The following is a 26432-nucleotide window of genomic DNA, read 5'->3' on the forward strand; positions in this document are numbered from 1 at the left end:
ATATAAGAGATGTTATAGGGCAGATATGCACTTCCTTAACAAACAAGATTGGAAGTCACTTTTGTATTGTTTATGTGGTTTATATTGTGATCCACGGTCAAACTCTTCAAATTATGCTCGACTTTTCAAACATATGCTCTACTTTTTTCAGTTTTCATCGTTTATCACAGTTCGTGTTACACACAAAACTGACAAACTACATGAAATATCTATTTTCAATCCCTTACTTTTATTATTCTCTATACAGACAGACAAAATAAAAACTAGTACACTATTTAACATTCATAGCAATATTTCAAGCCCCGCTTTGGTAGCCCGACTGGGCACTGACTGCAAACCACAGTCAGTAATAAAATACAACCGCGAAGCAAGCACGTCCACTCGTGCATTGAACCAAATTTAAAAACTAAAAAAAAACAAATTCCCGCTAAGACTGTGAAATAGTACAGATAACAAATCGCGTGTGGTACGTTCAGTGTTCTGTCAATTTGACAGCTGTTTTTTTTTTGGTATTTTTTTTTAATTCGTAACGAGGAGGCAATGGTCACAATTTTTGGTTGCGTAACGGTGTTGTAACTTTTTTTCGGCGATGCAAGCGTGGAACCTGTTTTTTTATTCGGGTCGTTTTGTCATTGGGACCTCAGCTGCATTATAATTGAAAATTAAGGTTTCTTTATTTGTTAATTATTGGAGGATGTTGTAAGTATTTGGTGAATAGAAAGTTATGCGGAAATGAACTGATGAAAATATATACTTTAGGTAACGGCTGATAATAATCAAGTTTTTAATTTGTAGCTGTTATTTATTTTGCTTTTTTTATTACATAATATAGGTATTCAACATTTAAAAGTTAAAATTGGACTAATAAAATGAAAGTTTTATAAAATCTATTTATAACTCTAATCTTTTAAAATATAACATAAGGCTACTAATAATATAAATGTGAAAGTTTCAGTTTACTTGCTTATTACAATCATGCAAAAAAGGTGAACCGTTTTTGATGAAATTTTTGGGGAAATTTGTAACTTGGATTTACATAAGCCAAGGCGAGCTACTAGTACTAGCATTTAAATATAACTTTGACAATTAATTGATATCATATGATTTGTATTATCACAGATAATCTAATACTATAACTAGTTGAATTATAGACTAGCTCTACCCCGCAGTTTTACCTGCATTTCTCCCCTTCTATTGGTCTTAGCGTGATGATATACCTATATAGCCAGCCTTCCTCGATGAATAGACTATCTAACAGTGAAATATTGTTTTAAATCAGGCCCACGGTACTCGATATTAGCTCGTTTAAACAAACAAACAAACTCTACATCTTTATAATATTAGTATAAATTACCTAGACGATGAAAAATGTGTACGTGACATTACCAAAGTTGCATAAATTTCAAAGGTCATTGAAAATTATATAATATTAAGAAGAATATCGATTTGACCTTTTGACAAGTAGGTCAAGAGTACAATTAAAAAGGAAACTTATTTCTAAATAAATTAGCTGTCAAATTTTAGTTCTTTTTCGACGAAGCAATTGCCTTCGCGTAGAGCTTCGAGAAGTGAATTAAAATTTCAAATCCCGTGAAATACTTTGAATATTAATAATTCATAACATATATGCAAATATAGGGAATAATTTGAGATGTTTTCCATACTGTTAAAACTTTCCTATTTAAAACATACAAAAATATAATTTTCCGCGCGACCTCTCACTATAATGATGATAAAATTATAATTAACTAGCGGTCCGCCCCGGCTTCGCCCGTGGTACATGTTTACGTTGTCTCTACATAAGAACCATCCTCGTACTTCAAGGAATATAATAAAAAAAGAATTGTCGAAATCGGTTCAGCCGTTCTCGAGTTATGCCGTATGCGCTTACCAACACATTTTGCGATTCATTTTTATATATAAGATTTGCTATTCACCATACAAAGAAAAAAAATAAGAATTTACTGATTCTGGCCAGGCCGGAAAATAACTGAAAATAACACAAGGAAACAGTACAAATACAATATTTTAGTTTGAGAAAATAATTGTACCTTATTAATTGTATAATATATTCCGGCGTATTCATCATATTAAGTAAACTCCTAAAAAAATGGTAAAATGGTTCATAAACGACGAAGTTATGCACGAACACATACATATTATAAAAACTATGTACCTACATTCGAATAGTCGAATTGCAAAATCTGCTCCATTTTAAATTCCGTTAGAAATGTACAAAATTGCATATAACAGACACATAATATTTTTACCACAGCTCTCTAGTCTCTTTCTATCATATAAAACTAAACACTTTAAAACTAAAGAATAGAACAGGAAAGGAAAAAGCATTTGAATGCAGTTTACCATTAAACCAAAAATATCAAATTCATCAAAATCTCTTTACAATTTTTACTTAAAAAACTTACTTACAATAAATTTTCTTCTTTCCTTACAAACTGACAACAATTGTTAGGAACGAAGATAGTAGATAAACAGCTGTACCCTACTCTGTACCCTATAAATCTATGTACCCTGTACCCTATAACTAAATACCCAATAGACATTTAATGCAATACACAGTCACTTTCTCAGGGTACATTACATAAAGTGTTGTGTAAGCATGTCGAAATTATGAGCCAAGGTTAACGCCTTGTTGGTTATGTTGTCCTGGTACTTTTGGTCCATACCTTAAACATTATCTGTAGTAATATTTCAAACTAGCGGTCCGCCCCGGCTTCGCCCGTGGTACATGTTTACGTTTTCTCTACATAAGAACCGTCCTCGTACTTCAAGGAATATAATAAAAAAAGAATTATCGAAATCGGTTCAGCCGTTCTCGAGTTATGCGCTTACCAACACATTTTGCGATTCATTTTTATATATAAGAAGAAGATATAAAGAGTAGAATTATTATTTATATTTAGATTAATAATAAATACTTAAATAAAAATAATATTGCCCATAATTTAATAATAAACAAATTTTTGAATGTTTTACATTCAAAATTTACTCACAAATATTTTATCTACGCAAACTTCTGTAAGACTAGCTTTTGCATCGTGATAGTACATAGTCATATATATTAATACTAGCGGTCCGCCCCGGCTTCGCCCGTGGTACATATGAAAAATAGATGTTGGCCGATTCTAAGACTTACCCGATATGCACAGAAAATTTCATGAGAATCGGTCCACCCGTTTCGGAGGAGTATGCAGACTAACATTGTGACACGAGAATTTTATATATAAGACTAGCGGTCCGCCCCGGCTTCGCCCGTGGTACATATGAAAAATAGATGTTGGCCGATTCTCAGACTTACCCGATATGCACAGAAAATTTCATGAGAATCGGTCCACCCGTTTCGGAGGAGTATGCAGACTAACATTGTGACACGAGAATTTTATATATAAGAAGATGATATTCGATATAAGATAGAACATTATTACGCTCGCTATCTTCAAAATTTCATACTAAACTTTAGCCCTTTTTACATAACACAGTATTAAATTTACATTGGTCAAACTTCCTTGAAAAATGCAATATGACTTCACAAATATACCGTTATTGACCCGTTGCTTCGTGCAACGGTTTTTTAGAACAATAACGTTACTGTCAAATTCTTTTTATAAATAAGTTACGTAAAGGTTCTTAAAATTATTACTTTGTGCTTCGATAAAGCTGTTTTAATTCTTTGAATTTCATGACGTTACTCTGACCTGTATGTTTGTATGTAACCAACTCCGTGACTCGAGAACGGTCGGATTTAATTCATACTTTGTACACTTACTTTGTACACTGATCAGTGATATGACAATAATTTTGAAATACGTAGTTACGATTTTTTTAAAGACAGTTTAACATTTATTTTTAAATTTTATAGACTTGTAGGTGATAGTCATACTTTTATTATTGAAAACAACTTTTTTATGTTAAGCTAGTCATATTTTTAAACTATCTGTGCTCCACGGTTTCACCCGCAGTGCTCCGCTCCTGTTGGTCTTAACGAGATAATATATAGCCTACAGCCTTCCTCGATGTATGGGAATCTATCTAGTATCTCTAACATAGAAAGAAACAAAGAACGAATTATCTAACACAGAAATAATTAAAAAAATCGGACTAGTAGTTCCTAAGATTAGCGCGTTCAAACAAACAAACTCGCTACGCTTTATAATACATATTTAATAACAAAAAAATATTAATTTGATATTATAAACAGACACTCAAAATTAATTAGATTTTTCTATATTTCCTAAATAAATAAACACATTATATAACAAAGTAGGTACCAGGATATCATAACAGCTTAGAAGTTTCCGTAGAGAACGTAACAACCTTCATTGCATACTTTGAATATTAACAAAGACTAAGAATACTAATAAATATGTAGGAAATTCTTATACTTGTAGAAGATAATGTATGGAAATACTGGTCCAATTTTGAAAGTATTTTGGCTTTATGATAAGCTTCTTCAACGGAATATCTTACGTCGATTGTTTTAAAACGCGTGAATTTACAAGCTTTTCCTAATAGTCATCTATTTTATTAAATTTAAGTCATTGTCTATTTATATATAAAAACTAGCAGTCCGCCCCGGCTTCGCCCGTGGTACATATTTACGTTTTCTCTACGTAAGAACCATCCTCGTACTCCAAGGAATATAATAAAAAAAGAATTAACGAAATCGGTTCATCCGTTCTCAAGTTATGCGCTTACCAACACATTTTGGGATTCATTTTTATATTATAGATGAAACCCGAACGGGTGGACCGATTTCGAAAATTTTTTTTATTATATTCCTTGAAGTACGAGGATGGTTCTTATGTAGAGAAAACGTAATTATGTAACACGGGCGAAGCCAGGGCGGACCGCTAGTATAAAATAAATAACAGGAAAAAATCAAACAAAACAAACTATTTTTACTTCCAAATAAGTTTATTTATACTAATACTTTAAAGTTAAAAATGTTTGTTACACTTTCGTACAAAAGGGCTGATCAATTCTGAATGAAACTTATTACAGAGATAGATTACAGTCTGGATAAGCATATACTCAAACTCAAACATTTATTTATTCAATTAGACTTCTTCGAGAAGCACCTTTGAATCGTCATTACATATTTTTAACATTTACCACCGATTCGGAAAGCAGTATGTATGGAGAAGAACCGGCAAGGAACTCTATAGTTGCTCTTTTAAAATCATGTCAATACAATTTAATTTTACATAATATGTATGTAACTACGCAATATATCATAACTAGATTTCCGCCTGCGGCTCCGCCCGCGTTTTCAAAGGAAAACCCGCATAGTTCCCGTTCCCGTGGGATTTTCGGGATAAAACCTATTCTATGTGTTAATCCATGTTACCCTCTATAATATGTGTGCTAAATTTCATCGTAATCGGTTCAGTAATATTTTCGTGAAAGAGTACCAAACACACACATCCTCACAAACTTTCGCATTTATAATATTAGTAGGCTATGTCAAAGAACTGTATATATTTTTTGAACTAGATACCACGCAAGTGAAGCCTCATCCTAAAGCTAGTATTAAAAAATTAAATGAACAAATATTTTTTTACAATTTCATCATATAAAATATCAATCATCCGTAATGATTTACAAAATATATTGCAAAAACACTGCAATGATATTTGTTCATCTCAAGTACAAAAAACTGCGGTTTTGACATTCTGCTATGATCCAATGATGATGGTTTCAACAAAGATTCGAATCAACGGTGAATTTTCATCAAACGAACATAGAGCTAGAGCATTCTTCCGTGATCTTTTAGTGTAAACGAAAACTCGTATTCAGTGTTGTTCAGTATTAGAACATTGCAAAAAATCTTTTCGAACGCACTAAGAACAACGAAAGAATGCTCTACGCCTGTTTACATTATTTGACTTGGGGGTTAGAATGAGCATTCGCTCGTTTGATGTTGACCGTCAGACAAAGCATGTTGTTGTATATCTATACTAATATTAGAAAGCTGTAGAATTTGTTTGTTTGAACGCGCTAATCTCAGGAACCACGGGTCCGATTTGAAAAATTATTTCACTGCAGTTAGTTCCTTTTATCGATGAAGGCTATTATAGGCTGCTAAGACTAATAGGAGCGAAACAAAGCGGGACACTAGAATGTTTATATTTTATACGAAATTTAAAAATAATAAGAAAATCTAAACATTTCAGAATGAGTATGTATGTTTTAATTAATATTTAAGTATAATTTTACAGTATAAAAACAAATAAGTAGTGTAGAAAACACAGAAGCCAAACATTATTTGTAACCGAAAATTAGAATTCTCCACTTCAATACTGAGTGACGTGTTGATGCTAGTTCCTATGAATGAATATCTTCGAATCGATAGCTTTTATTTCTATCAAAAATAATTCACTATTTACCTTGTCTTACAAACACAAAAAATACATCAACATCGGCTCGTTCGTTTAGGATTAACGATATTTAACCAGATACCTATGCAAATTTTTAGTAAAATATTTTTTTGCGAATGTTTCGTTATTTAGAAATATGGATGTTTATTTTTTAATTATGCAAAAACGGTAGATTCTGTTTAGATTACATTTGATAGGGATAAATGATTAAGGAAAATAAGGATTATTATCTAGAATGGATAAGTGCATAGTCTTTTTACTCAACGCGAGTTATGCCGCGGGGCCAACTAGTTAATAAATAAAATGAATTTGCTTATGCGACCTTCAAAAATATTACAAAGATGTTTTCTTAGTATAAACGGATAAACCCACACACTTTTTCTTATTTATCCTCAAAAACATATCAAACACTTGAAGACATAAGTCATCATAATAAAAAAATCGCTAACAACCCGATCCACAATACTTACTCGAAAATTCAACGATGCTTACTCAATATTTTAGTTTATTATAAATAAATAAATATTTCAGGACAATTTTCACACACGGCACGATCTGATCCCATACTAAGCTTTCGCTTGTGTTATGGAAACCAGATGGCTGATAAACATACATATGTAATTTTAAATACATACTTATATAGATAATTAACATCCAGACACAGGGCAAACATCTATGTTCATCACACACATATTTGCCCCGGGTGGGAATCAAACCCACGACCTCTGGCTTGGAAGGCAGGGCCACTACCAACCAAGCCAACCGGTCAGTCGACTACTAAAATATATAAAACCAAATACAAATTTCGCATAAATACTTATTAATAACAAATCTATAACTGACCCATCCCAATCTATCCGCTCGCACCGACGCTTAACCTCAGCAAATAACTTAATGAAACAGACATTTACGAAAACACTACTTTCACTATATTACGCAAAAGTAAAGCGGCGCGTGCGCAAACCGAATGCTAAGTTACAGATATATTTCTATTACTAACTTATTATTCGAAGCTAGTTAGTGACCGCGACGTTGCCTGCATTTGACACTAGGCTTTTATAAAACTGAAGAGTTTGTTTGAACACGCTAATCTCAGGAATTACTGGTCCGATTTGAAAAATTCTTTCGGTGTTAGATAGCCCATTTATCGAGGAAGGCTATAGGCTATATATCATCATGCTAATAATACTACAATAGTTAAGTAAAGTGGTTTTTAATATAGTTTATTTTGAACTATATTATAAGCTAGCTTTCCGCCTGCGGCTTCGCCCGCGTTTTCAAAAAAAAACCCGCATACTTCCCGTTCCCGTGGGATTTCCGGGATAAAACCTAGCCTATGTCACTCAGAAATGATGTAGCTTTCCAACAGTGAAAGAATTTTTCAAATCTGCCAAGTAGTTTCGGAGCCTATTCAATTCATACAAACAAACAAACAAAAAATCAAACCTTTCCTCTTTATAATATTTGTATAGACAGAGGGCTAAATAGATATTTTTTCTACGCTATTGAGAAGAAAAGAAGGCTTTCATTAAAGGCTCTATTTTACCTAATATATTGTAATATTATTACGTCTGTTTTCCAGTGAAAGTTCATTAAAATTGGTTTAACTGTTCCAAAGATGTAACTGCTAAAACAAGAAGACAAGTATGATAAAAGAATTAACTTGCTTATGTTTTTCAGTACCAACTACCAATCCTGTAAAAAACTAAATATTTATGAAAATACAGTTATTTTTAAATCCCAGACAGACATTCAATTATATTACTATGTACATATTGTGTGTACGTTTCTAAGATGTAATAATCCTAAAAAAAATACTAGTCACTAATTATATTTTCCATAAAATAGTGAGTGAGTGAGTGCCGAGCACGCGTGTCAGAAGTGAAACTGTCAAGATTCAAAGATACTAATATCGTCGCTTTACTCCATGACGTGACTGTATTGCCATAACGCGACATTGACATTTTACTCTCAACGCGCCTAAAGAAGCTTCAATTCAAAAAAAGTAAAAAAAATCGTCCTTCCATCAAAGAATAGCATTGAAATTCGATTAAGTGAAAATCTCTAAAATTGCTTACTTAACAATTCCTCAAGGTGCTTAAGTAATACTTAGCTATATATCCGTCCATTGTCTTAATACTTAGATATTATCACACTGAATGATAGTTTTTAGGGTTCCGCAAAGGAAAAACGGGACTCTATTATCTATACTAATATTATAAAGCTGAAGAGTGTTTGTTTGTTTGAACGCGCTAATCTCGGGAACTATTGGTCCTATTTGAAAAAATATTTCGGTGTTAGATAGCCCATTTATCGAGGAAGGCTATAGGCTATATAATTATAATCTCGTTGAGACCAACAGGAGCAGAGCACTGCGGCTAATACCGCAGATAATAATAAAATAATATTTATAATATTATCTCTATATACTGCTCTCTGTTCTATATACTAATGCTGTCCGTCTGTCTGTCTCTATCACCAAGCTGTATCTCATGAACCGTCATAGCAGACATTTAAATTTTTCAAATATGTATTTCTGTTGCCGCTATAAGAACAAAATATAACAAAGAATCGAGATTAAACAACGGTTGAAGCAGTCATTAATTGGATAGACCAAATTTATTTGTATTTGTTCTGTAGCATATTTGTATGGAACACTTTCTCGCGAGCCCGACTCGCACTTGACCGATTTTTTAGTCTATTATTATGAACAATACTGTATAAGAAACGTTATTGTAGTGTAGTTCGATTATTCTAATAAATGGCAATCAATTTCTATAGTATTTTCGTTTGAATCGATATAATAAAAGAGAATATTATACTCTATAATAATGTAGCTTTCTACGAATAAATAAATATTTCAGGACAATTTTCACACACGGCACAATCTGATCCCATACTTAGCTTTTGCTTGTGTTATGAAAACCAGATGGCTGATAAACATACATATTACATATATAATTTTTAAATAAATACTTATATAGATAATTAACACCCAGACACAGAGCAAACATCTATGTTCATCACACAAATATTTGCCCCGGGTGGGAATCGAACCCACGGCCTATTGAAGAAGTGAATCTGTATACAGCTTATTTGATACAAACTGACAAATCTTTTACTCTTTATTAAAATATGTATAAAATAACTAATTATATGTTTCAGTAAAGATATTTCCATATGTTTGAAAAAAGTGGATTTTTTATTTAAGGGCCGATTTTTCAATCGTTGGTTAAAATTTATCCGTCCAATAAAGTATTACACGAACATTTTAAAATGTCACTTATATAAACTGTCAAATACGGACAACTAGAATACATTTTTGAAATGGTATTTAATACGTTATTCGATGACTAAGTTTTAACCAAGGATTGAAAAATTAGCCCTAAAATAAATAAAATAACTGTTTATGAAATTTATTAAAAAATACAAGTCTTATGAAACAATTCCTTCAATATCAAATTAAATGTACGTTTCTAACTACGCCAATTACAGACATAAATAGCATTTAGTAGGTTATTAATAGATATTGCTCGATAACTATTACGAAGAATTTGTGAAATTAATTGAATTCTACAATAATAAGAAATGCATTATACTGACACAATTAAACTTTACACAGATATTTATTCAACTAAACTTATTTTACGAGCGTGTTTAAATTTTGAAGTTCACAAATAACTACGGAGAAGTAGGAGGAGATAGTTCACAAAATATAGCAATATTTGAATGACCGTCATGACGTATATCTTTGTCTCCCCGTGACCATGCTCTGAAAATAATATAATGAATAAATCGCGTTTAAAATCCGTTAAAATCATTAATTTCTAAAAATACATACAATCCATACTAATATTATAAATGCGAAAGTAACTCTGTCTGTCTGTCTGTTACTCAATCACGCCTGAACTACTGAACCAATTTTCATGAAATTTAGTATGGAGATATTTTGATACCCGAGAACGGACATAGGCTACTTTTTATCGCGGGAAAATGAAGCAATCCTGGAAATCCCACGGGAACGGGAACTATGCGGGTTTTTCTTTTACTGCGCGGGTGAAGCCGCGGGTGGAAAGCTAGTTATAATATACTAAGTATATTGTATTTAAAAATTCTATATATGTATGTTAATCTTCTATTATATATACATTATGTAAAAGTACTAGCTGTGCCCCGCGGTTTTAATCGCATTGCTCCGCTCCTATTGGTCTTAGCGTGATGATAATATATAGCCTTCCTCGATAAATGGACTATCTAACAGTTAAATCATTTTTCAAATCGGACTTATGGTTCCTGAGATTAAAGCTTTCAAGCAAGCAAATAAACAAACTCTATAGCTTTATAATACCTATTGGTATAAATAGATATTATGTAGAGATAAAAATTGAGAAATTATATGATAAATTGAAACACTGAGTTAGTTGTAAGTTGGTTGTAAGTGGCCTAGTTACCTAACTAATAAATTTGATCAATAAGTTAGATTACTGAGTGGCCTAAAGCAACTCAAGAAAATAATATGAAAGTTAGGTATACGCCTCAATTTATTAGTAACTATGTAGGTTTCCACCCGCGGCTTCACCCGCGTTATAGTCAAAGAAAAACCCGCATAGTTCCCGTTCCCGTGGGATTTTCGGGATTGCGTCATTTTCCCGGGATAAAAAGTAGCCTATGTCCTTTCTCGGGTATCAAAATATCTCCATACCAAATTTCATGAAAATTGGTTCAGTAGTTTAGGCGTGATTGAGTAACAGACAGACAGACAGAGTTACTTTCGCATTTATAATATTAGTATGGATTAGCGGTCCGCCCCGGCTTCGCCCGGGGTACATATTTTGCAATAAAGGTAAATAAAAGGTAAAATAAAAGGCCTATGTTCTTTCTCAGGGTCTAAAGATTATCTGTGCCAAATTTCATCAAAATCGGTCCAGTAGTTTATGCGTGAAAACCATACATACATACAAACCTTTCCTCTTTATAATATTGGTATAGACATTAAAATGTGAATGTTTGCTAGGATGAAAGAGCAACTATGGAGTTTCTTGCCGGTTCTTCTCCATAGATACTGCTTTACGAATCGGTGGTAAATGTTAGAAATATGTAATGACGATTCAAAAGTGCTTCTAGAAGAAAATGTAACCTATGTTTGACCCATAGCAATCCAATAGAAGACAAATAGACAGTCTTTCGCATTTAATATAAGTATACAGGGTGTCCCACTATCGGTATACTAAGCGCGAAGAGACTTGTAGTCTTGCATACACTGATCACGTAAAAAATACTTAAACAACAAAATTACGCCATAATTTTTTTGCTAAATTTTTTCCTTAATATTCATGTTTTCTTCTCTAGCTTCGAGCAGCTGGCATATACCGCTTCGCTAATGTGAGCATTTTGTCTATGAAAACATAATCTTAAACGATATAGATCACGTGCGGGTGGCAAAGTTGTTAGAGGTGTACACAAAGAGTTTTAAGAATTCATCTTTTTGAAAAAAAAATGCATCTGGAATTTTATAATCATTTTTTACGTACTCAGCGTATGCTAAACTATAACCTCCATTAAGCTTAGAATACCGACGGTGGGTCACCCTGTTGATTGTATTATAAAATAACCTACTTTTGAAGCACTGATTTCCTTCCGCGATACCAAAACAATTCCTCTTATTTCGTAACTCAAACTCAAACTCAATTATACGTGTTTTTCTAACGACCTTGAAAAAGTATGTTTTACGTAATATAGTAGTAATTAAATTAGTGAAAGCGGTTATACACCGCTGCCCGTGTTAGTGACAATACTGTTTTAATATGATTTGTAGTTTTAACCGACTTTAAAAAACGAGGTTCCTAATTTTATTACTTACTGCGCCCCGCGGTTTTACCCGCGCTCGTGAATGATAACGTTCAGGTGTAGGAATATCGGTATAAAATAGCCTCAGGGCTCAGTTACTCCTTATAATGACAGCTATCTGTCAGTAAAAGTCCCGTCAAAATCTAACACCGGAATAATTTCTCAAATCGGAGAAGTACTTCCTGAGATTAGCGCGTTCAAACAAACAAACAAACTCTTCAGCTTTATAATATTAGTATAGATTAAACCCATATTGATAAGCAAAAAAGGTTGCCAAGTGTCTCGTATTTTTGAAATTATATTTGACACAAAGGTCATTAACGTTCCTATTCTTATTTAGATCTCGTAGTATTTATTTTTCAAACATTTTACTACTTTTTATAAATAACTAGGTTGCCGCCCGCGGCTTCGCCCGCGCAGTCAAAGAAAAACCTGAATAGTTCCCGTTCCTATAGGATTTCCGGGATTGCGTCATTTTCCCGGGATAAAAAGTAGCCTATGTCCTTTCTCGGGTATCAAAATATCTCCATACCAAATTTCATGAAAATTGGTTCAGTAGTTTAGGCGTGATTGAGTAACAGACAGACAGACAGAGTTACTTTCGCATTTATAATAATATTAAGTATGGATAGTATGGATTGTTACATTGTAGAGTTTCATGCTACAGACCATATAAATTTCTTTACCTAATTAAAATGATACCAATAATCGGATCTATATCACACTTTTTGTGTGTTTGTCTGTATGTTCGTCCAAGCTTGAACCATGCGTTATATGTTTCCTGCTTCCTTCCTTGATCATATTTCCTTAATTAATTCAAAGTATATTGTCTAATTAGTGTCACGCAATGTTTAGTGAAAACATGTGTTTCCGATTTTGTTTTAGTTGAAAACGGCTGTATTAGATTTGATAAACTGATAGTTTAACAATGAGTTTCTTCAAAATAATTCTTCATTGACAATCAGAAATAGACAGACTCAATTACATTTTTATTCAATTAGGTATACTTGCATTTCAAAATTATATGAGATACTAGCGGTCCGCCCCGGCTTCGCCCGTGGTACATATTTACGTTTTCTCTACATAAGAACCATCCTCGTACTTCAAGGAATACAACAAAAAAAGATATCGAAATCGGTTCAGCCGTTCACACGTGATGCCGTGACAACGCGAAACGGGTTTCATTTATATATATATATATATATTAAATATTAAATTAAATAAGAACATTATATATGCATATATAATGTTCTTATTTAATTTAGGTGGCAATGACTACCTAATGATGAAAAGAAAAACAATAGAAGCGTGTTGCTCTGAAAGAGATAATTTTTTATTACATCAATAACAGTTACATATTAAAGTTTATTAATTACACTTCCAAGACTTTAATCTTAAAAATAAACTCACCTGAAAGAGAGAAACAACATTTAAAGCTATTGTTTTACAATTTTAATTCAATTGGTATAACCTCCTTATTTCTTAGTCGCACGTGACGCAGCAAGTAATCTTTTTAATTATTATAGACTATAGAGTAACGTCAAACCATAGTGTACAAACACCCACAGAGTAAGTGATGACAATTGACAGCCAATTTTAAAGGAAGTCTCACAAGAGAACTTCGTTTACATATATACTAGCTTACCGCCCGCGGCTTCGCCCGCTTTGACTTAAACATAATAAATTATATACTAAAACCTTCGTCTTGAATCACTCTATCTATTAAAAAAACCGCATCAAAATCCGTTGCGTAGTTTGATAGATTTAAGCATACAAAGGAACATAGAGACAGAGAAAGTGACTTTGTTTTATACTATGTTGTGATATAGATTATATTATATTCTTAAGACTGTTTTTGAAACCAAATCACCTAACTTTTCATGTCTAATATTTGCGTCCACATACAAATGCTTCGATAAAATTGATAGAATTGATCAAATAAAAAACTTGTCTGCCAAATCATGTATTACATAAAGAGTATTGTTAAAGGTCATTTACACGCTGACTAAGCAGAATGTCGGAAAAAACCTGTCATGGATGTATTTATACATATTATAGTATTAAACTTCAATAATGTAAGAAATCCAGTTTTAATCTTTAATTAAAAATGATCATCCGTATTTAAGTCATCCATTGCATTGGACATTTTATTAGGATATAGTTTAACATTATTTAGCCCAGTGCTATTAATAAGACATACATATCTTATATATAAAATTCTCGTGTCACAATGTTAGTCTGCATACTCCTCCGAAACGGGTGGACCGATTCTCATGAAATTTTCTGTGCATATCGGGTAAGTCTGAGAATCGGCCAACATCTATTTTTCATATGTACGTACCACGGGCGAAGCCGGGGCGGGCCGCTAGTATGTATATAATAATTAGCTGCGCTCCGCGGTTTCACCCGCGTGGCTCCGCTCGTATTAGCCTTAGCGTGATGAGGCCTATTAATAGCCTTCCTCGATGAATGGGCTATCTGACACCGAAAGAATTTTTCAAATCGGACAATCGGTTCCTGAGATTAGCGCGTTCAAACAAACACACAAACTCTTCAGCTTTATAATATAGATATGATATATAGATATGATAATGTATAGATATGATATTATAATGTTCTTGCAATATGAATATAATATAATAATTATTGATAAAAATTACGACGTAAAAGTTCGTAAGAATGTTTGTTACTCTTTCATTAGGAACCCACTAAATAGATTTTGAGGATACTTGGCTTTCAAATAAAAACCCGCATAGTTCCCGTTCCCGTGGGATTTCCGCGATAAAACCTATCCTATGTGTTAATCCAAGTTACCCTCTATTATGTGTGCTTAATTTTTTTTGTAATCCGTTCAGTAGTATTTGCGTGAAAGAGTAACAAACACACACATACACATCCTCAAAAACTTTCGCATTTATAATATTAGTAGGATGTGTAGGATAACCACAAGTTTTTATTACTTTCTTTCATCCCTATTGCGTGGTTTGTCAATAAAGATTTTGATCAAGCATTCAATAATATTATAGCCAGCGTCTCGTTTATGTAAATTCGAATGGTTTCTCAACTGCGCTATGTATTGTGAGGCACGCAACCGCTAGTGTGGTCGCGGGTTCGAATCTTGTGGGACTGTACCGAACTTTCGTGAAATATATGTAAATATAAATAAATTTCTCATGTGAAACATTTTTAGACCGTTGAAAGTAAAACTTCAAGGTCGAGTCATGTCAATACCGTCACGTCATGGAGCAAAGACGAATTTGGTAACTTTGAAGAACTATTGCTAAAGAAGTTTTACTTCTGACACGTGTGATCGACACACGAGGCCTTTTTATTTGTATAGATGGTGTAAATAACAATTTAATTAATATTTCGTTGCTACATTTGTATGGATTTTCGGCTTCTTTATTCTTTTGTGTATTTATGAGGTTGTGATTTTTAGGAATAAGTTTAAACGTCTTTATTTGTATAAGAAACTAGCGGTCCGCCCCGGCTTCGCCCGTGGTACATATTTACGTTTTCTTTACATAAAAACCATCCTCGTACTTCAAGGAATATAATAAGAATTATCGAAATCGGTTCAGCCGTTCTCGAGTTATGCGCTTACCAACACATTTTGCGATTCATTTTTATATATAAGAAGATGTTAATATCTTTGCAACGTGCGATATCACAAATTAATTGTAGTATTATAATAGTTGTATGATTTGTTTTGTTATGTTTATCTAAATAATCCATTAGTTAATTCAAATCTTCTTATATATAAAAATGAATCGCAAAATGTGCTGGTAAGCGCATAACTCGAGAACGGCTGAACCGATTTCGATAATTCTTTTTTTATTATATTCCTTGAAGTACGAGGATGGTTCTTATGTAGAGAAAACGTAAACATACCACGGGCGAAGCCGGGGCGGACCGCTAGTATTTAAAAAAATTATTTGCATAGAAGATGGTGCAATAATATTTTACTGATGTATCAATTTGATATTTTTCCTTTCCCAAATTAATTACATAAATGACATTCACAGTTCATTAAAAATCTAGTTTTAATTTAAACCAATATTTAAAATACTGTAAAATTAAACTAAACATTTTTCGGTTGCAAAATACTCATTACCTGTGTACATTATTACGATATCTCATTAAATAAATTTATTTCACTCATAATAAATAATTAAAAACTACATTCTTAGCATATCTTGCAACTGTGCTTTTTATTACACATAATAATTAAATTTAAAATTATTGTTTTTAATTGTTTAAGTATTGTCTCATGATACATCTTTGAATCTTTCCAAAGAAGTTTCACTTCTGACACGTGTGCTCGGCACATACTCTCTTTTTATACATATACTAAACTAGATTTCCGCCCGCGGCTTCGCCCGCGTTTTCAAAGGAAAACCCGCATAGTTCCCGATCCCGTGGGATTTCCGGGATAAAACCTATCCTATGTGTTAATCCAAGTTACCCTCTATATGTGTGCTAAATTTCATTGTAATCGGTTCAGTAGTTTTTACGTGAAAGAGTAACAAACATCCATACATCCATACAAACTTTCGCCTTTATAATAGTATTAAGATTTAACATTTAGTTTGGGAGCAAGTTCTCTTGGTTTGTGATAACTAATCTACTTTTTTTCATTATAAAAATTCCATTACAAATAATTCGTCAATTACAGTCCTCCAAATTACCAAAAACTACCTTTTAAAATATCATTAAATGATTACGCAAGACATTTGGTAAGAAAAATTAATACTTCCGGTGTAATAAAAAATGTATGTTTGCCAATTTCATTAATAAATTATATACCTTGGGCGAAACATTTTGAAGCAAATTGTGACTTTTAAATTAAAATTTGTAATAGTGAAGCCAATCTCATCTCAATACTATTATAAAGGCGAAAGTTTGTAAGGATGTATGGATGTATGGATGTATGGATGTTTGTTACTCTTTCACGTAAAAACTACTGAACCGATTACAATGAAATTTAGCACACATATAGAGGGTAACTTGGATTAACACATAGGATAGGTTTTATCCCGGAAATCCCACGGGAACGGGAACTATGCGGGTTTTCCTTTGAAAACGCGGGCGAAGCCGCGGGCGGAAATCTAGTACCATCATATTAAAGCAAATTAATGTTCAAAAGTATTTAACTTATGCACACATACTGCACTGCACATTAGAATAACATGGTAACAGTTATATCACTACATAGTATAAAACAAAGTCGCTTTCTCTGTCCCTATGTCCCTATGTATGCTTAAATCTTTAAAACTACACAACGGATTTTGATGCGGTTTTTTGACGTGACAACGTCTTATAATTCGATAAAGCCGGCTGCACGCACGAAAAAACATGACTCATGCGGCGTTACCTCGCTCTGACTCATCTGAGGCGTTCCATGTAAGGCTTGAAGTGCGAGCGAGAGCGCGGAACGAGCGACAAAGAAGCACAATCGGACGTTGTCACGTTCAACTATCGTCAGTAAACCGACTTTACAGACAACTAATTTTTAATAGATAGAGTGATTACAGAGGAAGGTTTTAGTATATAATTTATTATGTTTTAGACAAAGCGGGCAAAGCCGCGGGCGGAATGCTAGTTACAGATATTCAAAAGTAATATACAAACTTTAAAATGACGATATTATTCAGTCGAGTTTTAAAATTATGCAACAATTAAAACACCTCTAATTTTTAAAGTCAATCCCCAATACAACAACATTTTATCAACCTCTCTTCACTTTTGTAAGCCACTTTGGTAAGCCAAACACACATATTTTCAACAAACCAAACGACCTTCAAGAAAAACAATATCCCATATTATCACGATTGATTGTCACCCTACACCCCCTCTCCAGTCCGCCACTCTACAGCAAGTTTGTTCACCAGTTCACTATTTGAAAGTGCTTTAGTGCGGTAGTGTGTGGATTTTAATCGCTTCAGGTATATATATGTGCAAAACATTATTATATTATATACGCAATAGTAAGGAGTTTATCAAATATAGAGCTAAATTATACTAAAAAACATATTATTTATCGAATGAAAACATCATTTTCAAGCTGTATTACATGGCTTTTTTTGTTATTTCACATAAATAAATCAATTTTCAATACTTAAAAAGCTTAAAGCATATTTTTTCCTTAAAACTGTGTTTTAAATTGACATTGACGATCTTCAAAGTGGCTTTTATATATTTTGTTTTAAAGTTATTTTTGTTATTATTTATATGCTATTTGTAATACGATTTCACTTAAACACGAACACGTATTAGTAGGTATAATTAGAGAAATAATCACTTATAATACCACAAGAGCTTCAAAATTATCGGGTATTTTCCGATAGGTTCGTTGCAAACAAATGAAGGAGTCAAGTTTTTAGTCAAGGTTAAAAAATCACGAGCGCGAAGCGCGAGTGATTTTTCCTGAAAAACTTGACGACTTTATTTGTTTGCAGGGAACCTTGAGGGAAATGCCAGATAATTTTGAAGCTCGTGTGGTATTCGGGAGATTATTTTTCCGTCCCAAATGTCGGCCAATAATTTCACAATTGAATTGACCCTGTCAGTTTGACGTCAACGACCAGAGAAAATTTTCAAAAAATTATCAGTATAATACCATGTAGGTTGTACCACGTGACGTCGAATGGTGCAATTCTATTGGTCGATATTTGGGTCGGAAAAATAATCATCTTTAAATATAGTTCAAAGGAATTAAATGAAAAATTCTTATATAAATAAAATGAGGAAATACTTAATACAATAAAAAGTCGATACATTTAATGTTTTATGTATAGTAACCAGTGTAACAAGAAAGACAGACTTACATATATTTATATAATAATAATATGTTTAATGTATATGTTACATAATAATATTTGTAACCTACATATCTTATTTTTTAATAAAATCGAGTTTAAAGATGCTTTAAAACATAACAATATATCGCGTGAAATCTCTCTCAATTTATAGTTGACTAGCGGTCCGCCCCAACTTCGCCTGTGGTACCTACATGTTTAAACTATCCTGCTATTTGTGTTATATCATAACTACGACATATTATATTTATTATATATATTAAATCAGTCAACTGGTCTCTGGGAATATATTAAACGTTTGTAAATATATAGATTTGATAAGTTTTATTGCTATTTGATAGCACGTGACTTTGTCTGCATTAAACAATATTTTGTATTGAGTAAAGATTTTTCTAGAAGGAATTATAAAAATAACAATTTTTCTGAAACTATAACTTTAATCTATACTTATAATATTATAAAGCTGAAGCTGTTTGTTTGTTTGAACGCGCTAATCTCAGGAACTACTGGTCCGATTTGAAAAATTCTTTCGGTGTTAGATAGCCCATTTATCGAGGAAAATATACATGCAGGAGCGGAGCAATACGGGTGAAACCGCGGGGCACAGCTAGTTAAAAATATAATGCTAAATTGTCATCTCCAGTATTGAAGAAATCTTTTTCTACTTTTATTATAATTAAAAGGTCACATTTCAAGGTCACAATTATTTAGCTACCAAAACATTCACTTTCAGTCAAATTAATTTTGTTCACCACAAATGACAATATTATGGTAGAAATGAAAATAGTACCCAAATTGATATTGAAGTGAAACTTTTTTAAGCGCGTTGAGAGTAAATTTCAAGGTTGCGTCATGGCAATATCGTCACGTCATGGAGTAAAACGACGATTTTGATATCTTTGAATCTTGCCAAAGAAGTTTCATTTCTGACATGTGTGCTCTGCACACACACTTTTTTATGTTTTATTTTGTGGTGTTCGAATAAGCTTTTTTTTTATAAATCAGCTGCTCCGCGCGGTTTCACCCCCGTGGCGCCACTCTTGTTGATCGTAGCGTGATGATATATAGCCTATAACCTTCCTCGATAAATGAGCTATCTAACACCGAAAGAATTTTTTAAATAGGACTAGTAGTTCCCGAGATTAACGCGTTCAAACAAACAAACTCTTCAGCTTTATAATATTAGTATAGATTAAAATTTGTGTGGGACATAAAAATCTTATACATATATAAAATTCTCGTGTCACAATGTTAGTCTGCATACTCCTCCGAAACGGGTGGACCGATTCTCATGAAATTTTCTGTGCATATCGGGTAAGTCTGAGAATCGGCCAACATCTATTTTTCATATGTACCACGGGCGAAGCCGGGGCGGACCGCTAGTAATTTATATAAAAAACTTTCCATATAATAGTTGAAGAGGTCAAATGCACATGTTTTGGCTTTTTATATATATACATAATGACAATCTAAATTTTAATATATTACATAAGAAATCCATATAAATGTAATAATATTATAATTCTTTATATTTATACTCATATTATACAAAAGAATACCTAATTTTGTTTTTTCGTTCGTTTATCATAGAATTATGTAAAACTAGATTTCCGCCCGCGGCTTCGCCCGCGTTTGCAAAGGAAAACCCGCATAGTTCCCGTTCCCGTGGGATTTCCGGGATAAAAACTATCCTATGTGTTAATCCAAGTTACCCTCTATATGTGTGCTAAATTTCATTGTAATCGGTTCAGTAGTTTTTACGTGAAAGAGTAACAAACATCCATACATCCATACATCCATACATCCTTACAAACTTTCGCCTTTATAATATATATTAGAATATTAGACTACTCATCCTATTTTGGTAATTATTTTCCCAGAAGATAGTTATATTCCGTTGCATTAGCTCTACATTTTTTTCAATTTTTATTTTGGCTCTATAAGCATATTATTCTAAGTTTCAAAATATAAAAAGGAATAATTTCTACAACCTAGACAATTTCGTCATCTATATATTTTGAAATAGTAACATTTATGTAAAAAAAGAGCGTATGTACCGAGCACACGTGTCAGAAGTGAAACATCTTTGGCAAGATTCAAACATACCAAAATCGCGTTACTCCATGACGTGACGATATTGCCTCCGACCTTGAAATTTTACTCTCAACGCGCCTTACTTCAAAAATTTATCAAGAAAACATTTTAAATGCATTTGCCCCATAGGGGAACCTAATTAAAAGGCAAATCGGAAAAACCGGTTTTTTGACTTATTGCTTATTATGTAACCGGTTATTACATCAAGATGTCTTGATTGCAAATCATATTTTGAAATATTAGTAGTCAGCTGATGGTGTAGTTTGAACGTCTTTAAATTATTACTTTTAAAAGTGTAATTTTAAGGTGGTTATTTATTTAAATAATATGTATTGCAAGTATATTTTTTATGAATTGTGGTCAAGTTAAATCAGTTGTTAATCACATTATATCTTAAATTGTTTACGTGTGGATAAATTTTTGTATACAGATGGATCTTTAAAAATATATTCTGAATTACTTTTCATAATATCCTATTTTTAACCGACTTCAAAAAAAGGAGGAGGTTCTCAATTCGGCCTGTATTTTTTTTAAATACATTATACAACTTAAACAATGATTTTTTTGTTCCAAAATTATTCTGATTAAAAGCCGGAATTTCAACGTATTATATAATCTAAAATAATAACGATAAAAAACAGGACATGCTTTTTAACACGGGAAGTACCAATTGCCACAGATTATCGCAAACAAAAATTAGCATTAAAAAAGTTACATCCGTTACGTAGTTAAAAACTTATGAGAAAAAAAATATTTTTTACAGTTTTTAAATGCAAGTTGAGAAACGTAACGACAGTGTTTCTCAAACTATAATAGAATTCCTCAAGGACTTTATTTATTTGTATTTAAAATTCGCGTTTTACGCAATAATAATTTATTTTATTTTCTATTATTTTGATTATTATTTGTCTTAGTGTGTTTATAGATATGTGAAGTGACGTGAAAGTGGTAAATTGAACAATAAGTGTTATTTTGTGTTAAACGAGCGGACAATTATTGGTAAGTTTTTATTTTTTATTTTTTATGGTACTTTAAAATTATAATTGAAAGAAAATAAAAATAAGCGATTCCTTTCTGATAATCTTTGGTTGGAAGATTTTTCATGAATGTTCTATAAAAAAGCGAGTGTGGCAAGGACACATGTCAGAAGTGAAACATCTTTGGCAACATTCAAAGAATCATACCAAAATCGTCGCCTTACTCCATGACGGTATTGCCATAACCCGGCCATAATTGAATTGCCATAATTGAAATTTTACTCTCAACGCGCCTAAAGAAGTTTCACTTCACATGGCTAAAAAGTCTCGATTACGAATCTACTGAGAATTTAATACGCTACGTAAAACTATAGTAAATTTTATTATATACATAAAACACACACACACACACACACACACACACACATACATACACATACACATATACTCGCACACACTTTCACACACACTCACTCATATACTCTACAATATAGGTACCAATTAATCTATTCTTGTATAAATTGTTCACTTTTTCTTTTTTATCTTTTGTAAAATGTTAAGTTTTTATCTAACATTTAAGATATTTTATTTCCCTTTTTGTTTCTCTTTTGTACTATATTTTGTACCTCTAAACGGTTTATTTCATGTTTTTAATATTATGTTACTAAGCAAATATTAAGCGGTTCGTCTGGGTGAGTTGCCTGGCGATCTGCATTACAGGCTTTTGCCTATCGCAGACACCAGTCCTCTCCAATTTATACTATGTAATACTATGTAACTGTAATTGTAAGTTTTGAGGAAATAAATAAATATTATTATTATTATTATTACTTCAATAAATTTATGGACAACGAACATACATCCTCACTAGCTTTGAAGTTATATTAGTAGGTAGGATGGGTTATGGGATAGTGGGATAGATAGTATGGGATTCGAATCCCATCAATCCAATCTCAAACGGATCTAGAAGCGACTCTCTATTTAAATGATAATTTAAATGTAAAAGTTTAGTGATGTAACCGAAACGTTGAAATCGATTCGACGTAGTTGCATCGATTATTCGGAAGCCGTCACTATAGTTAATTTTTAATCAAGATATTTTTGAACTTTACTTTTCCTTTTTTAATGAGATTTTTGTTAATTAACAATACTTTACTTTTTAAAGATATTTGTGTTGGTAACATTCACGCAAATTTGCTAAACCAATTTTGATGAATTTTGCCAGTCAGACTTTAATGTAAATATAGGTTAATTTTAAGTACATATATATTATTATATTTCATAGAATTTAATTTAAGTAAACAAGTGTTATAATATTGTTTATTGTAATTTATAATATTATATTTGCACGCTCAATTACGAGCCAGAATGTTTCAGACTCTGTGTAATCTGTACCTACTACCATTTTTGTAATTCTACATTCTGCAAATAAAAAAAAATTAATTTGAAGTTATTACTACAGCAGCTGTTAGTATCGAATCACAAAAACAGTCACGCGCGTTGAATTCTATTGTATGGAAACATTTTCTCAAGTATTTTACAAGTCTTTCCTTTGTTTGTACCAAGTTTGTTTATAACATGAAAACATTAGACGAATATTCAATAATACAAAAAATTGTTAAAAATTTGTTTTACTGATTTTCAACAACATCAAAGACGGACACATTAAATTAATTTAGTTATAATAGTAAATAAATCATAAAGAAAAACAGTTATGTAACATTGTATTTTTAGATATTTATATAAAAAACTTATAATTAGGTTTTATAATAATAGAAATAACATATGACTCACAAATTAAACACCTATGCATTAAATTATGCAAATTAAAAAGACATTTCCACATTGAGAACCATCAAATTACTATTAAAAGAAATAAATCTTGCTCATTTCGATATAAATGTCAACATTTAAAGCTTGTGTAGTGGAAAAGTTTGTTTATTTGTCAAGGCTAAGGTATGGAATCGCTTGATCGATATAGGAGAGTTATAAAAAATATTAACTTTTTTGACATTTTTTAGCAATTGTTTTACAGCATGCATATTATATTATTTATATATGTATTATGTTAAAATACATAATATATAAGTCCAGACATTAGACAGACAGACTTGCCTACTTATGACTACTTTTAATGTTAAGATTAAACTAGCTTTCCGCCCGCGGCTTCTCCCGCTTTGTCTCAAACATAATAAATTATATACTAAAACCTTTGACAGAGAAAACGACTTTGTTTTATACTATGTAGTGATATCTTTTAGCCAAACTGCATTTTAAATTAAATTACGTCTGCTTTGGGTTACAGATAAAGTAATAAAAATAAAAATCCAAATAAAAATGGCATATTATTTATTCATATAAATAATTTTCAAGTGATCTTTATTCCATATAAGCAAGCAAGTATACCCAAATTCATATCTCTTTCAGTTTTATACAGGGTGTCCCACTGTTAGTATACTAAGCTATAGGTAGGTAGGAGGTTATAGTTTTGCATACGCTGAGTACGTTAAAAATACTTATAAAATTCCAGACGCAGTTTTTTTTTCAAAAAGACGAATTCATAAAACTCTATGTATACACCCATAACAAGCAACCCGCCCAGCTTTGCCACCAGCACGTGACCTATCATTTAAGATTATGTTTTGCAACACAAAATGCTCACATTAGCGAAGCGGTATATGCCGGCTGCGCGAAGCTGGGACATCCTGTATATTTTTTGACATTTTCCAAATTTTAAATTATACGATTAACCTTGGCCCACAAAAGGCTATAAAATATATGTCAACTTAACTTCCTACGCTAACTTAGGAACACTTAACATTGCATTATGTCATTTCTAATTATATATTTCAACTTATTATGTAACATAACTTTAACGTTGGAAGAGTCAAGACCTTTTAAAAGTTTTGATAAAAATAATGGCATTTTGTAACACTTATGTAAACGATTTTTATCAATACATATAAAATTTTAACGTCTGTTTGTAATTACATAATTATAAAATTTTATTATACGCTTATGATATACTAACTGCGCTTCGAGGTTTCACCCGCATGGCTCCGCTCCTGTTAGTCTTAGCGTAATGATATATAACCTATAGCCTTCATCGATAAATGGGCTATCTAACACCGCAAAAATATTGCAAATCCGATCAGAAGTTCCTGAGAATAGCGCGTTAAAACAAACAAACAAATACGCATAGCTTGTTGTGTGTAGAGTGTAAATACAGCGTTGTTTCTTCCTGTTCAACTAAAACATGTAAAAATAGGCTGCACGAAAACAAAATGAAAAACATCTGCGCTGTACATATATATTAGATATTAGTAAATATATACATTCATCCTGTAATGATAATGATGCTTGAAATAAATAATAAAATTCTCGTGTCATAGTCTTTGTAACTTCTGTGTGATTTTAAAATTTTGTTTATATAGGTAGGTCTGAGAAATCGCGGATTATTTTAATATGCCTAAAGTGAAAAAGGAAGTCCTGTAAAAACAATTTATGCTATCTAATTTGTCTCACGGTAATATCACAGACTGAAAACATTAAACCAGTAAATGCCAATTACATAATAAATATAACATTAAACTAATATTATATTACTTACGGAAACTATAATCACAAAAATATGTTGATATTTAATCAAAAAGTCACGCATATGTTACCTACTTTTGTGGTTGGCCTTCACTTTACGAGGTTATATAGGACATACAGACAAACCCGGATATAGTCTGTGTAGAATTTCAAGTTTAAAGCATTAAGATGCATATTATAGCTTTAACTCAATGATTTTTAAAGTAAAAAGGTGTAGATAGGTCAACAACACAACATTCGATCAAACACGGCACACATACAAATTGTGGCTAATTAGCCACATAATCTGCCACTCCGGGAGCGCTAATCTATACCCAATTACCTACTTATAATATCATAACTTAAACTTATCGACGACGTCAAGCTATTATTTCCCACTACAGGGACCAAGGCCTCCTATGAGGGTATGCCTTAGAGTATTACCTTATATACTCTAAGGATTATGGAATCCACCACGCTGGCCGAGTGCAGGTAGATGTCATGTTGTCGAACTTTTTGGTTTTTGCACATGTCGGTTTCCTCATGATGTTTTCCTTCACAGATTGGACCGGTGGTTATGTAGATAGTATATGCAGATTAATCGAAAATTTTACTTGTTTTTACAACTCTATACAAAAATACATTTATCTTTTATCTAAAGATAAAAGAGGAAATAAATTGTTACATAATATGAAATAGTCTAGACGAATTACAAATATTTT

The 26432-nt window shown here is 32.1% G+C and overlaps 1 protein-coding gene across 7 annotated transcripts in view; it reads left to right on the plus strand.

The window, feature by feature from the left end:
* The first annotated feature begins 329 nt into the window (after positions 1 to 329).
* LOC149896672 (uncharacterized) overlaps positions 330 to 26432 on the plus strand; it is a 53047-nt gene continuing 26944 nt past the window's right edge. The window contains exons 1-2 of one of the 7 annotated variants that reach the window (XM_090117657.1): positions 330 to 466; positions 21921 to 22156. The gene's annotated coding sequence lies outside the window, so the exon portion shown is untranslated. Of the gene's footprint in view, positions 467 to 18109; positions 18191 to 21920; positions 22157 to 26432 lie in introns of those variants that run through there. The other 6 variants (XM_090117659.1, XM_090117661.1, XM_090117658.1 and 3 more) reach the window with 6 other exon arrangements.

Source organism: Colias eurytheme, chromosome 28 (assembly GCF_061535395.1).
Source record: "Colias eurytheme isolate Ceu_HAF_F1 chromosome 28, ilColEury1 Martin Lab GWU primary, whole genome shotgun sequence".
Lineage (NCBI taxonomy): Eukaryota > Metazoa > Arthropoda > Insecta > Lepidoptera > Pieridae > Colias > Colias eurytheme.